At 34.8% G+C, this 18,753-nt stretch overlaps 1 protein-coding gene across 2 annotated transcripts in view; it reads right to left on the minus strand.

Moving 5' to 3' along the window:
* Window positions 1–18,753, minus strand: part of LOC138705085 (uncharacterized) — a 236,918-nt gene that overhangs the window by 132,119 nt on the left and 86,046 nt on the right. The window contains exon 2 of one of the 2 annotated variants that reach the window (XM_069833703.1): window positions 2,085–2,136. The exons of the other annotated variant lie outside the window; for it this stretch is intronic. The gene's annotated coding sequence lies outside the window, so the exon portion shown is untranslated. The remainder of the gene's footprint in view (window positions 1–2,084; window positions 2,137–18,753) is intronic. 2 annotated transcript variants of the gene reach the window in all.

Here is an 18,753-nt window from a genome sequence, read left to right on the forward strand (position 1 = left end):
ACTCTTATAATAATTTGCCATCTTACCCCGAAAAAATTGAGCATCTTCTCCAAGTATCGGGGTAAGATGCCTAGTGCTGTGACGCAACCTAAGATGGCGGAATAAGGTCGTTGGTTGTTAACAATACAAACTTTAGAACCTTTACCGCAATATCCATTACAAATGTTTGACACTTATTACGAATTCAACGATGTATTAAAATTTTATTTTAAAGTAGAAAAATGAACTGTTTTCCTGCTTTTCTTCTTTTCACAACAAGAATGCGTGGCAAAATGAGTTAGCTTCCACTCTACATACGTTCAACTGTCTCAGTGATCATGAAGACTTGCGCGTGGCGTTTCCTCTTGGAAAAATGTGAAACTACGAGGAAATAAGCATCTTCCCCCAATATTCATCTTTCCTCGATTCACTCTATGTTTGTGTCTGCCTTTATATTTATTAGTTACATGTCTTTTCTACCCGTCATTAGCTTCTGTGATGTCACGACGGATTTTTCCGCAGATATCTGCAACCTGAATCGAGACTTGACCTACAGAGGGAACTTGGCGACATGAGAAACATCTGGTCTCTAATTTTGTCTGGAATCCTCTCAGTCAAGGGTAAGGTTACGGCACGTCAGCCTAACTTTACTTGCCTTCCAAGTGAAGCCAACTGAGAAATTGCTATTTAAAAGTCTGTAGCTCCAGGTGGCATCTCAACCCACTGATTTTGAAAGACTATCGATGACGACTGTATGGGCACCCTGTCCATTACAAAATAAGTATCTTACGATCTCTTCGGGTTTCGTGATAATCCTTCGGCTGACTGACATTCGTAGCGAGGGTTACCAGAGGAAAAAGTGAGAAGCAGAATATTTCGTATGAAAATGCAGCATTTTTCGCAAAGAAATAGAACAAGATAACGTGAGACGTGGCGTGACACTTAACTTCAATATTTTATACAATAAGGTAAATTGTTAGTCTTACAGCTTAGTAAGTTAGCTTGTTAGTCTCTTCGTAACAGCAGACATCACAAAATCAGGTCTGTAATCGCATCATGCCTTAAGTCCAATGGCTACATTACCTATGAAGAAGTCCATGGATTAGCGGATACTGGCAGTCATCGCCATATTGATATTATAACATTTAATCCTGGAGAGACGAAAGGTTATATTCTGGATCCGACCATCAGATTCGAGACGCATCAGAATCAACCTGAGGAGGTTAATCTAGAGAAAAGGAGAATTTACGAACCCACTATCCCTTATTACAAAACATCATATAAACTCAGGGATATAGAAGTCATCAGATTAATGGTGGGCGCTAGAGGGACCATAACAAAACAATTTGTGTCATTCTGTCATAAATTTGGAGTTCCAACAACAACAACAATTAAGGAAATTTCTATTATAGCTTTGAAGAGTTCTCTGTAGATTTTACGGCGACATTTGTATTTGAATTCAAATTACAGTTGAATTTTCTCAGTCCATTTTTTTATCTGTATTTTTTATAAATTTTCATTATGTGAAATATTATCTACTGCAAATTTTAGTTTCTTTTAAACAAATTTCTTGTAAGATATTTTTATCATCACTTTAAATGTCACTGTTTAACGTTCTTTGTCTTTGGCAACCTCACCAAGTTGAGGAAGATTTATTTATTTATATTTTTAGTGTAACTGCGAAACATTATCTAGTCGCCAACTGCACGATAACTTGGGTAATAATATATTTGAACTTTACTACGAGCCAATTGCAAATTACGTCTAACACTTGTCTAGTTCTGTTTAACCAGCTGGGAATCTACCTCATCCGGAAGGATGTCAAACATTGTTACAAAACTGTTAATACATATTAATTAAATTAACTATATTACTGCACAGTTTATAAATAAGCTTATACAGTGTCTAATTTTCTCTTTGTTGGTACTACTCTTATGACTCAGTTTGCTAGAGCAAGGAATGTTGTTTGTCACTCAGTAAATACTTCTGGAATTCCACGCAAGACATAGACGATTTCTCCCTTCGGTCCGCTGAGAATTGGCGAGAGAAAAAAGCAGTACATTATCTGACCTTCTACAATGTCTGGCAAGACGCAGAACACTCACCTAAAAGCAGAATGTCCGTCGAAATCCGGACGTCTGGTAATCCTGGCCGTAGCTGAAAAAGTTGACATTTATTAGAGCTATTTACGAATGTGTAATCTGACTGTAGAGTAAATAATCATCATTGAATATATCCACAAGACACAGCTTTTCTTATCTTCGGCTCGAACATATACGAACATGACTACAATGCATCACGATGCTGGGTGGACACCGCTCCCATACACTGGTCGAAATTCATGAGAAAATTTCTTCCTCCATGAGGACTCGAACCAAACCATTCCGTAACGCGAGTGCTAGGCATGCTGTCTTACATCACACGCCACGGCTAGCTGTGAATATTGAGGCTAATGGGGAGGTTTAGATCTACAGGTGTAGTTGTGAATATTGAAAGCTCATGGTGAGATTTGTCTACAGGCCTAGCTGTGATTATTGAAGATTCATGAGGAGATTTGGCCTACAGATCAACTGTAAATACTGAAGGCTCGTGGAGAGATATTATCTGCAAGTGTAGCTGTGAATATTTGAGGCTCATGGCGAGATTTGGTCTACAGGCCTAACTGTGATTATTGAAGGCTCATGACGAGATATGGTCTATAGATCTAGCTGTGAATATCGAAGGATCATAGGGAGACTTGGTATACAGGTGTATCTGTGAATATTGAAGGCTCATGGGGAACCGTGTAGAAAATGTGATCTTCAACAGCCTGACAAAAGGTCTACTGAAATGTAGGATTCATCCCATTTTTGAAAGCCTGTTTACATAGCTTACAATTTCGTACTGAAAGCCAAATTTTTATTTAAGTTTTCTTTTACAGTAGCTAACCAAATATAGCTCCAATTTCGACTCAATATAAATTTAGTTGGATAATGTAAAGCTGGAGATCAAACGCGAGATGCAAGACCTCCAGTAGTGATGGCTGGCTGTAATTTTGAGGGTCGGACCAGGATTCGATCCATGTACTTTGGCTGACATTAGCCCATTGTACGTCCAAAATGCGTTGGATGTTTTAGTCCTACAAATGCGGTGGTCTGGGTGGCATTCGTGAACCCGATGCTGATAGATAAACCATCCTCCCTCAGCTCTGATAGAGCCTGTCCTATCCCTAGACTAATACTTGATGAGTCTCAGTGGCCTGAAGTCCTTAAATCCTATATTAGCATCGGGCACTCGTACTACCGCCAAAACTTCTTCTCAACATAATTTTAACGATTGCAGGTGATGTATGAAATACTAGGAAGGTGCAAAGAAAGAAAAAAATAAATTATAGTAATCCAAGGAAAACTCTGTACAACTTCTGCTTTGTCTCCACAAATTCTATCACTGTCAGGTCGAAGATCGAACCGGCTGCATAGAAGACTAGTGCGCTAGGACTGAGTCACAGAGGTTGCTCCAGTAAACGAAACTCAAAAAATTAATCGGAATTACTACAATGTATAGGCTACTTTCTAGTGCTTTGGATAGTGTCCTCATAAGTACCGATGACCTTCCGGTTTTGAAGTTCAAGAAAGACGTTTATTTACATCGGGGACATTCTTACGTGACGTGATCCATAATAAACTGGTCATGCCGTCATATTCTAAGATGTCTCAAGCGAGGAATAACCGGCGGGTATTAACCGCAGGAAATCTTGAGATAGCAGTTGCAACGGGCAGATTTAGATGCCGTACGAGAAACAGCAAAATAAATCATTCACGGAAAGGGCGCAGGAGATTTTTATTTTCCAATTATACGTCCTGTTATTTCCATATAAGGAGTATGCAGAACAGATCTGCGCTGATGTCATTCTTACATGGAAGTTGCAGTCCGGAAGGAAGAGAAAGCTGCGGCCTTCTGTATTCTTGTAGCAACATGTTGTCCATTTGTTGCTTTCGGGTATGGGAATGCAGTATCGGTAAGTGCACCGTGTCAAGGTCTTCTGATACGGACGTGACATGGCGCACGCACGCCAAATTAATACAAAACCCCCTCAATTAGACATGGATCGGAAGAAAGGCGGTGAAGGAAACAATTAAATGAATCTGATTAGAAATTATTATACCCATAGTCACGGCCTTCGCTTTGTACCCGCTAGCTTGTTTCTGTAACAAGCTTAAGGAAGCACTAAATATAAATTATCTCGGAACCAACTGTTATTTATTTCTTCAATTACATTAAACTTTTTTTTCGAGATAAGACAAAAATAAAGTCTAAATGAGAATGTCTCGGTGCTAAAATTGCAGTGTACATTCAGGAAAATGATAAATTACCGAGTGTTATTGTTACTATCACATTATACGAGATACTACAGGGAAAGAATTGTTAGTGTACTATGCAAAATAGATTTAGAAATTTTAATGAAAATATCCATATTATTAGTAGCAACTTTTGAGTGAAATATACTCGCGAAATATCAACATTGGACATCACAAATTTTGCTAGAGAAATAGCTAACTAGACATTTATTTCAAATCTTAATAACTCTTTTCTTATACAGAAAATGTAAGGAATACATTATTACAGAACTTATGTTGCCGAAACATTAAACTTAGACAATAAATTAAAAAATAAATAGCGAAATATAATTAATATTTTAAAGCATTTACTGTATATACATCTATACGGAATTTGCCTTGGAGTCAAATGTAAAAACAAACCCATATAAACACACTTAGTTATTATAATTTATTTAATTACTCATTTTACTCATATTCCACTTCCATAATTTGTGTGATCAAAATTTGTCTCCCCGATAGCACGCAATCTTATGTGGATTATCAAGATTATCAAAGAAAAAGATGCAGCACGAAATGTCAACTATTTCAGAGGTATCATTTCATAAAACAAAGTATTTTCGTTTTCGAGCTATTCTGATAACACTCTGAATCCTGAGGAGATTTGTTTGCTGCATGATAAAGCTCCATGCTTAAGGCAGAAATTCCCAACTTTTCTCGGGTAGCGGCAAACTTGACCGAAAGTCGCCGATCTCGTGGCAAACTGTTTTCACTTTAATTACAATTAAACACCAAACATATAACTACTACTACTTCCAATACATTAATGTTTATAAATTATATGAACTCATCCCTTAATTCCGTATTTGTGCTTGTTGTGTACACAACTCACCGATGATATGTGGAGATAGACCCACACGCAAATCGTTTTTAGGATGTAACGCAACAGTCTTTCTCTGACTCGATTGTAATATTTTCATAAATAATACTGATTCACACAAACATTACTTCGAAAGAAGCTGTTGAAGTGTTATAGCTTTATTCACAATTGCAGAAAATTCAAATCGTGCGTAATGTAAAAGATGTTACTGAATTCTCAAAAGTTTCTTTCCGCTCAGCGGCAGTTTTTTTTTAAATTTATTGAGTATGCCCCAACGAGTATAACTCATATGTAGGGGCTATACAAGAACACATACATATGTTATACAATGTAATTGAAAACGTCATGAAACTACAGTCTGCGAAAACAAACAATAACACAAGAATTTATTAAAGAAAGAAAGCAAAATAAGAACAAATAATAAGATGACATAAAGTTTTGGGCAGAAAGAAGAAAAAGTTTGAAACCATGAAATAAATAAATCAACTGAGAATTAAAATAAATAATCTTCCCTAAAACGTATTTTTGAACTTTGGTAAAATTCTATATTCTAAAGGAAGTTGGTTAAAAGTTGTTGTTAAAAATGGTTAAGTCCTTTCGTTCCATAAGTTACTGAGCTATGCTGAGAAAAAAATATATTGTCATTTTGTCTTGTTAAATAAGTATGTATATCTTTATTAAACTGAAATATAATATAACTATGTATTAAATTGTTAATAACTTTGTACATGAAAATGGCAGCACCTAATTTGATAATTGATTCAACTGGTATTACGAAAGAAAATTGATATAGATTTTTGACTGGAGTTAAATAATGAAAACCGAATAAATTTCTTAAAGCTCTATTTTGAATAATTTGTAAAGGTCTCAAAGCAGTTTTCTTATGTCCCCAAATAAATGATATATACATTAAATGAGAATGGATAAAAGCATAATATACATTCAAGAGACAAGATATAGGCAAAGATTCTTTAAGCCTTTTCAAAATACCAGACATTGGAGCAATTTTCTTACAGACAGCCAAAATATGCATTGTTGTCTTATATTCTTACTTACGAAAAAGTAAACATGCATTTGGTATGAGATAATTAACCTCAAAATTATTATATTAATTCAATTTATCTTGTTTTTTGTTAAAAAAACAAGGTTCATTTTCATTACGTGCTTGAGGCTGAATTGTAACAGGCACTCTAATTTTATTGTGAACCTTGTAGGATTCGTCGCATTAAAGGAGAGAATATGCAAATAAGTAATTTTGAAGAAATTTTCTTCAATAGTTAAGAAAAACCAACAAAAACAAAATGTGTGCGACACATTCGATGCAACTTCGCGTCACACATACATCGCTTGGGAATCTCTGTTTTAAGGCAAACGCAACATAAAACTTATGCGCGATAGCGTCATTGACTTCCAATGATCTGATGTATTATTATACCACATCTTAAGTCGCCGAGCATTTCGCTGCGATGTTGAAGAACACAGTAGCAGGAACTAGGACATCATATGTAGGTATTCTCGAAGCATGGAACACACTGATCGCATACCTAACAGTAGTTCTAAACAACATGGAATGGTATACAAATCTTTTTGTCATACCACAGTCTAGTATATACAGTCACGAAGCTTGAGTTGTGAGTGTGATAGGAACAATAGACTGCCGGCACTATTTCGCATTGTCTATAATGAGGCGATATTAGCGATCCTAGTGGTTAGCAACTATCTATGGATGCATATTTATTACATATTGTGCTTCGTGACTGTATATACTAGACTGTGCTATTACGCTCCTATTCTCAAAGATTGCGTGTCGTTTGGGAGACAAATGGTGGACACATAAATTACTAATATATAATATGTGTAGAAATCAATAATTAATAATTTATAAAAGTCAAGTTTGTTTATATTTAATTAACACTTTTGTAATATTATAATTTAACATTTCTAATGTGTTTATATTGTTTGTTTCTACTCTGTATCCCTAGACCCGTGCTGTAGTTGAGCCGAAATGCACAGGAACGCAGTTTCAGTAAAATTAATATTAGGGTTTCACAGTTCCAGCATGAATAATACAGCAAACGACTGGTGAAGCCAATTTAGGAGCTTCTGAAGTAGTTGAGTTCCAGTAAACATTTTTTTTTCTATCTACAGCACTACTCCAGAGAAAAATTATGATCAGCCCCATACACAACCTACAATATTAGACAGACACGAGAACCTCTTTACAATGTGTAGAGTTCGAGAATATTTGCAAATTTATCATGCCAGAAATAAATTCAGGATTCAATGAATTCGTATATGCTAAGTTACAGCAGAACACTCCGTAAAATGTACATCATTATCTTAACATTAAATCTTCAGTACACCTGTCAGAACAATCGCGCATTGACACACAACGCTGAAGGATAAATAATTGCGACTTTGCCACTACAGTACTATAAAATGTCGGTTAAAATGCATCTAATTTATATATCTTGAATACTTCGGTAGCAAAACCTTTCCTTGTCTTTACCATTCGGTTTAATCCAGCGTGCATAAGGTTATGTTTGACTAACGTGTCGAAAAACAACACAAGAAATAAAAGGGATATAAATGGAGGTATTGCTATTTAATTGGAGTTTATGGATAGAATTAGACAGGGTGCGAATTAGGATTTCTTCTGAGGGGGAGAGAGAATCCAAGATAGAAAATACCATGTATATATAAAATTATTATTATTAACATCATCACAATCATCTTCATTATTGCTGTTGTTGGCATTACTGTGATGAAATGTAAACATTGCGAGTAAATGAAATATGCGCTCCTGCATACATAGCTTGTACGACTAAAATGCAGGTAGTAGGCCATTGATGATAAAAAAGAGGAGAGTTCGGCCGGTGCCGTGAATTGGGTCTCGGCATAGCTCAGATGGAAAGAGCGCTCAGTGCGCATAGCTGAGAGGTCCTGGATTCGATTCCCGGTGCCGGAACGAATTTTTATCCAATAATAGGTATTTATAATAATAAAATAACGAATATAACTCGCCTCTGTGTCATGACTGGATTACACTTTTACAGCTCAAACGTAAACTGGCAAAACAGAATAAGTTATATTATGTTTCTTTTTTTGGATACAAAATCTATTTGCGTCATTCAACGTAAAAAACCAAGAAATTGAACATGTGTTGAGCACTCTTCAGAATGTCATGAACTCATATGTAAATTTAAACACATTGTTTTGGTGGCATTAACTATTCATTTATTACTAAAGCACAAAACTTTTAAATTGTGCACAGCACTCTCAACTTTTCCTCAGAACTTCGTGAAGAGACAATATGTCTCTCTAAGGATTTAGAAAATAGCATCTCAAGTATGTTCAAATTTTAGAACAAATCCAAAAAATGGCTAATTTTATACAGGTACACTTAAGCACCGAATATAATATATAAAGCACTTCCACATTTACAAAACTGATAAATTCCTACTTCTAATTCTACACATAGGCTAATGTGATATAGTTTTGGTGAATTTGGTCGAGAACTTCAGCACGACTTGTTTTGTCAGACAATTTAGTGATGTGTTTGTTACAATCCAGTGAATAAAACTTACCGAAACTATCTCCATCTGATAATATTCAAATAATATTTTTCAAGACATTAGTACAACACATTAAGATCACGATGTTAGTTGTATTTTTTTGTTAAAATATTTATGAAATAACATAATAGGTCAGAATAACATTCTTAATTTCCATTAATTACACTCAAGTCGACCAATTTAGAGATATTCTTTCAATGAATTAATAACAGTGAACAGATTGTCAGTTCACACATTGAAATCCCATCTTCAGATTTAACCATCGACTTGACGCATTACATAAAATGGTGAAAAAAAGTAAGTTACTGTATTTGATAATAGTTAAAATTCTTAGATTCTTCGAACTGCCTCGAGTACGGCTGGTAAAATCGACTATATCATATTGTCGCAAGAAGATAGAAAATATATATCCCCCATTAGAGTATAATAGACTTATTACTTTACAAGGCTTTACTATCTCCCACCGCAGGCATGTATTGTAGATATGTAAACTTCATTAACTGAAATTAATAGTAGTATGCTTTATCTCATACGAGTAAACCATTTCTACTTAGAACGAAACAGAATTACATAAATATTTCAAAGTAATTAATGTAGAACTATATAAGTTCTAACATGTTGCTGAACATGAACTTCTAGGTTAAAGTCATAATTTTTATAAACTGTAATAAATTTTTATAAATAGAAAGAGACAATGGGAGACATATTTCATACTCTCGTCTGCTTGATACTATTTTTATGCAGAAAAGAAAACATTAAAGAGAAAATCTTCTGTAGGAGTATATAGAAAATCACAAGTTTGTATACTGTAAAATGGTGTGAACTACAGAGGCAGCTTGTCAGAAATAACAAAATCTAAAAATCCATTTTTTACAGAGTTACAAAACGTGTACTACTATTCTATAATTTTCATCTTCCAAAATCGTCAGACTTAAGGACGCATTGAAAAGTCGTAGCCGACATGAATAAGTATTGTGAAGGAAAGATTAATTAAAAAATGGCTGCCGATAGGTAAGATACATATAGAAAGAATAGAAAACAGCTTTCAAAAATAGTTAAAAACCTGAAATTTTAATTTTGAATTCAGTTTTGTATTTGTTCCAATAAGTCCTATAATGATAATAAACATGTGAAGTTTTGATATTTCAGTCTTTGACTTATTTATAGCAAAATATATCCACAAAGTTATTTTTTTGCTAATACAACTTAGTTAAAATTTTCGCCCCTTATTGTGGACATCATCGGACTAATGTAAGGATATATATGGTAACACGTCCATATTACATATTGCAAAAGTTTAAAAATTTGAAATAAACGACCTTCAGATTAAAAACAAAAACATTACATATATTGACACACATTTATAAGATGATGAGAGAGAGATGGAACGGAGAAAAATTCTCTCCGGCGCCGGGAATATCATATGTACTTCGGTACATCAAAATAAATACACATTTATAAGTTAAAAAAGTTCAATTTTGATTTTTCACATCTTCAAACATTGCCACATATATAAGTTCCAGTTGTGCATGTATCACTATTTCAGCGATTCTACGTACTCATTGCTAACTTATTTTATTCATAATCTGTTACACGTTATTCAATTGCATCCTATGCTATGATTTTCTCTTTATCCTTAGTACACTGTTCCCATGACTTTAGTTATACGTTTTCTCTGGTATTGGTTTTCTAAATATGTAATCACAGAATTTTTTGTAGGCGTTTTGTAAATTTTGTAAAAAGTATACATATTTAATTCTCTTCCACATCTCTAAATAACAAGGTAAACAAATGATTACTTACAGGTTGTTCTATATTCAAATAGTTACTGTGTAAAGTACATACTCAACAATCCACACATAACAAACACAGTGAAGACAGAAAATGTAGGCTATATAGTAAAATCTTGCATCTCATAGACAATTTCAGTAAGTTAATATTAAGTATGCATATTTTCAATAAATTTTATATATGTAATCCTTGTTAATTATTTTTAATTTGTATTGTTTTTAATCTGAAGGTCGTCTGTATCAAATTTTTAAATGTTTAAACTTTTGCAATATGTAATATAGACATGTTACCATATATATATATCCTTACATTAGTCTGATGATGCCCACAATAAGAGACGAAAACGTTAACTAAGATATAGGGTAAACATTGGTAATTTCGTGGCAGTGGTTATTTCGTGATACTTTTTCTTTGCTCTTTTGTGAAATAACCAATGGAGTTACGAGATCCAAATTTCCGCCAAGGGATTGCATATGTTGTCCAGTTTCCAGAAACATACAGCTAAGCTTTGTGTGACTATTGTAGTTGCTTCAGTGAGCTTTTATGTTTGGAGAGAGCAAGTTAGCGTCGACTTCTCAGGCATACAAATTTTGTGGATGTTTGTAACTACATTACAGGCTTATTACTAAAGGTAAGCATATGATATTTGGTACAAAGATTTATTATATCTTCATGAAATTTTAGGAAATGTTTTTGGAATTTTAGATACATCTGTAGTCGCCATATAGGCTTAGCTTTACCGATAGAAATCTTAGCTGTTTGAGGCGAAATTTTGTTGAGCATTAAGTGTTACAATTTTAAAAATAGTATAAAATGTATTACAATACGAATTTTAGAAATCTGAAGACAAGATGTGATAACAAAAAAGAAAACGGAGACGCATTGGGTTCAGTGTAGCTTCTGTTTGATTTGTTATTATCCTAAGTGTCAATGATAAGTGCTAGATGACTTATTTGCAAGAATTGTGACAGAAGATGGAACATGGCTCCACCATTTTGGACCGGAGACAGAGGCAGACAATGGAGTGGCATCATGCAAATTCACCAAAGAAATAGAAATTCAAAAGTACACCTTCGGCAGGAAACGTTATGGCTACTGTGTTTTTCGATTCAGAAGAACTCTTGCTTGTGGACATCATGCCACACGGAACCAACATTAATTCTGACGGGTATGTTGCAACTCTCAAGAAACTTCAAGTTCGACTGAGTCGTGTTCGACGACATCGGGAGAAGCAGGATGTTCTGCTATTGCACGACAACGCACAGCCATATGTCAGTCACAAGACCACAGACCAGATCAGAAAATTCAGATAGACAACACTGAAACATCCGCCTTACAGTCCTGAACTGGCACCGTGCGATTACCATCTCTTTGGTAAACTGAAGGATCCCTTCGCGGAACGACGTTAGAAGATGACTCCATTTTGCACGCTGCTAAAGAATGGCTCAGACCTGTTGGTCCAGACTTTTACCGTGCTGGTCTACAGGCCCTCGTTCCTAGGTTACGTAAGGTAGTTGAAAGGGACAGGGATTATGTGGAAAAGTGACATTTTGTTTTCCAGACGGTTGAGATGAGCAGGACATGTAGCACATATTGGCGAATCCAGAAAGGCATATAGATTGTTATTTGGGAGGCCGGAGGGAAAAAGCCCTTTGGAGAGGCCGAGACGTAGATGGGACCAAATATTGAAATAGATTTGAGGGAGGTGGGATACGATGATAGAGAATGGATTAATCTTGCAAATGATAGGGACCAATGGTGGACTTATGTGAGAGCGGCATTGATCCTGCGGGTTTCTTAAAGCCATTTGTATGTAAGTAAGTATTTACGGATGTGGAATATTTCGCTTCGACTTAATGCGATGGAAGATTACCTTGTAAGTAACGCAGAATAAAATAATCTCAATGAAATCAGTTCGGACTTTGGCAGATGAGTAACAGGACTAAAGAATACTGATATGCTATTTAGTTACCTTTATTTTTATGCGAGGTAGCAGTCGATCCGGCGATAGGCCTATTGCCACAAATCTTGAACAAAGCCGGCTAATGAATTATTTGAGAACATTTATTGTTCACGTATTGCGCATCCACCGACTGTGACAACCATACGATAAATTAGAACAAGTTAAACGACACTAAAATTAGACTATCTTTTACAGGTCATTCCTATTAGTACTGGTGAAACCGTTTTCTGGCGTCTATTAAGGCTCATTCACAATGAAAATTAAACATAACGTAAGCAACGTAAGCGTTAACTTAAGAATATAAACGTTACGGTAAAATCAAAAAGTCATACCATCATTCACGATGGGAACATAAACATAACGCAAACGTACTTGGTAACCATGGAAACATAACAACGACGCCATATCCTCATATTCTGTCGTATACTTCAGCGCTCCACGATTGTGTTCTGTTTGCAAATCACGTAAGCATAAGCATGAAAGTTTGGAGTTTGCAAACTTTCATTTTAACGTCTTACGGTAATGTTTATGTCAATGCTTATGTGAATCATTGTGAATGATCCCATTTGGTAGCCTGGGCGCAAACGTCTGTGTTTAAGTTACGGTTATGTTTAATTTTCATTGTGAATGGGCCTTTAGACTTCTGGCAACCCAGAAACACAGGACTTGGGAAATGAGGGTGTTATCCGAATTCACTAGTTAGCAAGCGACGAGAAGGGAGGGTGAACCTGCATTACTGTTAGTTTACCAATAAATCTGATTCTTTCATCTGTAACATTAATGACATATTAAGTAGGTAGTTGACTTTCGTGTGTTAAAGGTGAAGGCAAAGTCAACTACATTACAGGCCAAATCGATTCAGAGGGTTAAAGCCCTCACGGACAACAGCATTAATGGCAGTAGTGAGGTCGTCACCTTTAGTCCAAGACAATGCCCCTGATACTTATTTCTCTTACAGGCTGAGTGAACCCCGGACCTTAGTAGGGCCGAAGGATTAAATCAATGGAGGAAATCCATCACCTCACCCGGAATCGAACGGCTTTGCACCGTTACGCCGTAACTGCCATACTATGACGTGTCTTTTGAACCTTCACGATTTATGGTTGTAAATTGGGAACGTAAAATGATATAAAGTTTAGCTAACACATGCAATTCACTTTTCACAAATTTGCATGAAAAAGTATTACTACCGAGAATATACAACGATAGATTGGCTATGTCTTTTTTTAAGTCAACATAGGCCTACACTGTTCCCCCCCCCCCCCGAAGAGGAAAGAATCACCGAAAATATTTTAAGCAGTTTATTGTTCTAGCTTCTTAGCTTCCATTCTCAACGTCAGAACTGTTCGGGTATTTAATAATATGTGAAAATTATGAATAGGATTTATTTTTTACATTGCCAGCTCGCAGCAAAACTCCCAACCTGGAGGCCCAGGGTTTGGGTTTGTGGGAAATATAAACCTAAAACGATTTCAAAGGTATAATCCGTTCTTTTAACTTTGTTAAATACATTTTAAGCAATCACCATGTTTTAGAAAGGATTACGTCACTAATAAGAAGTAACAGATTTGATGAAAATGACCACGATTTAGATTAGGAAAGAAGCAGAAGGATGGGATTTGGAAAAGGACAGAAAAATTATAGGGAAGAAGCCAGAGAAATCCAAGACGGAACTGAAGAAGAAAAATGAAGATAATCAGAAGAAGATAGTTAAAGGAACGAAGACAAGAAGAAAATAGAACTGAAAGGGAGAGAAACAAAATAGGAAAGAATAATAAAGAGAAGAAAAAAAAGGTTGAGAGAAAAGAAAGAAGGGAAAGAATAATGAGAAGAGGAGATGAAGAGATGAAGGGTAGAAAAGCTAGATGAAAGAAGAGAAGGAGGTAAAAAAGAAAGAATGAGAAGGAAGACGTTCGCAGAATTCTTTGTTTACTGAGGAGTGATGCTACATTGAAGTTCGCGCCGAAAACTGACAATTAATTAATTGCCTTTCAAACTTATACGTACATACAATGCCTACTCCTTGGCTTGCAACGCTTGTCTTCGCAGTGGATGAAGACAAGTTGTGCGTATAGACCTGCTGAGGAACCTGTGGTTTTCTCCGCAATATAACAAGAGAGAATTCAGTGGAAAGTCATTCCGGGCGACAAAAGCTGAACAGAGAATGTGAGTGGGGCTTTCTAGTTTTATCGCTTCTTTAGTTCTCGTTACGTTATGCTATACATGCGCTTTAGCGAAACAAAACAGATACGATTCCGGGAAATGAGTGTATAAATTTTAGTATTTAATTTATAAATACGAGAATTTTAAGAAAAAATAAAACCTCAGTTTAGGTACAGTCATTAAACTTAATGCCAAGGAAATGTGAAATACAATTCCTTTTAAGTATTTGGCGTAGCTCAGGCGGTACGCGTCTCCTTATTGATCCGAAGCTGCGCTCGGGCGTGGGTTCGATTACCGCTCGGGTTGAATACCTGCTTGGATTTGTTCTGACGCATCTCCTAACTGTAAGGAAAATATCAGGTAATCATATGACGAATCCTCGGCATTGTCTCGCCAAACACCGTCTCACTATCACCGTTTCATTGCCACTAAGTAAACTAATAGTTAATACAGCTTTATTAAATAAATGACTGCAAAGGAAAGAACTTCAACAGAAGAGTAGCTATTATGTGACAAAATACCTAGGATTATCAAACACCTAAGTAACAAATTTCAATGTAAAAGCTATTAGGCTACATGAAACATAGCGTTAAATATGTAAGGTGCGAATTAGTGAATAACTAAATATAAGTTAATAAATAAATCAATGAATAAATAAATAAATAAATAAATAAATAAATAAATAAATAAATGAATGAATGAATGAATGAATGAATGAATGAATGAATGAATGAATAAATAAATAAATAAATAAGGTTTAATCACACATTATGTAAAAATTAATGAAACTCTGTGACAATTAAAACTGTTTGACAAGCCGATAAATAAATAAATAAATAAATAAATAAATAAATAAATAAATAAATAAATAGATAAATAAATAAATAAATAAATAAATAAATAAATAAATAAATAAATAAATAAATAAATAAATAAATAAATAAATAAGGTTTAATCACACATTATGTAAAAATTAATTAATGAAACTCTGTGACAATTAAAACTGTTTGACAAGCCGTAAAATACCAGCGAAAATAGAAACGATATAATCGAATAATGGGCAAGCATCTTCTTATTGACTTAGTAAGTAGCCTATATATACCAGCATATGGCTAATATACTGTACTGGATGCCTGATTTACTGGATAGATAAAGCATTTGTAAATGTCAGAGAAATAGGGCAGATATTTCATACTGACGATAATTCAGCTTAAGATAATCATGACTAAAAATTACTGCTCTCTGAAGAGTTAATTTCAGAATTATTTTTCGACAGACTTGATGGTCTTTTATTTTGCTTCAGTGGGAGTGAGATATGAGGTGGACTGACGGTCCATAAATCTTACACAGATTACCTTGTTCTTGCACCTTCACAAAAAATCTACGATGTTTGAAAACTCAAAGTGTTGCTGACACATTGACATGAAAACCTTTTACAAGATGTTACTGATTGTGAGTAACGTATAATTGAATGCAAAATTAGTTCGAATACACAAAAGCGGACACAAGATATTAATTAATACAAACCTGACGTTTTTCTATAAACATATTACTGAATTACTATACGCCTCATTTCTCTTTTCTAATTTCTTCCTAAATGTGTAGGATATACTTGTAACCTCGCTACTGTCGAGGTTATATCAGCCTCGCCTGAGTGCCGGAATTTTCTCCCGTAGGAGTTCTGTTACATGCCATTAAGTCTACTGACATGAGTCTGTCGCATTTAAGCACACTTAAATGCCATCGACTTGGCCCGGGATCGAACCCATCTCCTTCTATATAATCATCACTACATATAAGAGGTTTAAGTGTATTTTTTTGTGAAAATAGGGAAACACAAAAGAAATTTAAATACTGAAAGAGAAGAAGGAAATTCTAATATGTTGACAGAAACTATGCTTCCTGCTACAAAATTTTAACCGCAAATATTGTCCATAAACTATAGGCCTACACATTTTTAAAATAGCCTATTAAGAACAATAAGTCAGAAAATATAAAAGTATGAAATTTTCATTAATTTGACAGGCTATTAAAGGAATGTTGATAATATTTAAACTTCTAGCGACATAAAAACCGCATATTCTAAGATCTATAAACTGACGCAAAAACAGATAATAAGAAATTAAAAGAATATAAAACATTTGATGTTCAAGCGCTAATGGGAAAAATGAAAAGATGAAGAGATCACGTGTTACGTATATATAAAATGTAATTCCTTGAGAAATATGACACTATGAAACTCAGGTGAGAGGAAGCTTACAAGAGCAGAACAAGATGTCGAAGCTGAAATACGCAACTGCATCTTAACGTTGGAAACGTAGAAGTAATGTACAAGAAAACTTTTACATGCTAATGCAATTTGGAAAAAAAATTCGTAAAATATCTATTCAACGATAAGCCTATTTAATTTTAAAATATCGGCTTGTATTGCACTCTTTACTTGCGGTAACTTCACTGTGTTACTTTTGCTTCCTTGTAGTGAGTTGTGTAATACAACTGCTCGTTTCGTTCACATAATACGTGATATATCTGCATCCCTTTGTTCAATCAACTTCGTGTCTGTTGACACGCTACGATGACACTTCATTGAACTCACGCGCAAATACGAACATATCACAAACGAAAAACTGCACGTTTGAAGAGTAAGAGAGATATCATGATCAAGTGAACTTTCAGCTGTATCAAATGATATCAGTCATATTAAGAGATGGAAATTGTTACAGCGAACCGTTTACTCTAGACATGCATGACAATTATAACCGGTCTCACTCTTGCTTATCTTGATTAAAATTTGGTTTCTCTCCACAGTTAAAGTGCTGTTTTCAGGGAACATTGACAGTCTGCAGGTCGGTGTCGAAGAACAGACGGGAATCTCAACGGGAAGAAAGAAATGACTAACATGTGAAGGAGCAACAAAGAGAAAAATACAAGAAGATGGTGAAGGAAAAGGGAAAGAAATAGCCGGTGACTCTAAGCAAAGTACGCTAATACTAGGGTACGTGTCAGATATATCGCAAAATAAGCTGTTGATACTCCCCAGCAATTAATGTGTTGCATGCTTTATAATTAATAGACTATAATCAATATATATATATATATATATATATATATATATATATATATATATATATATAATTTGAACTGGTAATGGAAATTACGGGAAAACGGCTGAACGGATCTTAATAAATAACCCCTCATTTTGAAGCTCGGAACTCTAAGTTTTTCAGAAAAATAGTAGTTTTCAGTGAAATGTCAATTTTCCTACATCATTTTCCTATTTTCCAAAATCAATCTTTCGTCAATTTTGAGAAATAATTGCATTTCAGTACGACCGACTTGATGCTCCCTTCGCATAAAGGAGAAGCGAAACGAGCATAAAGTCGGGCGTGATTTCAGTATAAAAAAAAACACACACTACAATAAACAATAGGCTATTACAAGAAGGCCATGACCTGCAGGACTGGTGACATATTTAGAGCTCAAATTGAATTGGTTACTAAAAACTTCAAGATTTACTAAAAATAATTTACAGGTCTGATTCTGCGGTGTGTAATTTTCTGTGTATTGGATATTAAAATCTACAAAACGTGAGGTGGTTTGATGACATTATTACCATTAGAAATGAAATATTATTATAGTTAATGCCATGATGTGACTATTTTTCATTAATTGTACATATTAATGCTATATTGATGATATGAAAGTGAAACGTTTTGGGGTTATGTAAGCACAGTAGATGTAGAGAATATCGTAAATTAGATCTTCATTTTTATAATTTACTGAGTGGAGGCTATGTAGTATAACTACAAAACTTACGTAAGATCATAATATCTTTATTAAAAATCCAATATTTTTGTAGTTATTAATCAAGTGAGGTTGGGTCTTTTTCATATATATAATGGCGGTGTGGTTTAGATATTTATATGCGTCATTCTCTTCAGTGTTGGCTCGAGAGAGCGCAAAAATTGCAGTTCCTAAGGAAAGACCAAAAGGTATTACTTACCGATAAAATAAGAAGCCTACAAAATCATGTAGTCTCCCGATCATTTCAGCAAGATCTCTTAGCAGGATAAAATGATTTTACCC

Source organism: Periplaneta americana, chromosome 8 (genome assembly GCF_040183065.1).
Source record: "Periplaneta americana isolate PAMFEO1 chromosome 8, P.americana_PAMFEO1_priV1, whole genome shotgun sequence".
NCBI classification, from domain to species: domain Eukaryota; kingdom Metazoa; phylum Arthropoda; class Insecta; order Blattodea; family Blattidae; genus Periplaneta; species Periplaneta americana.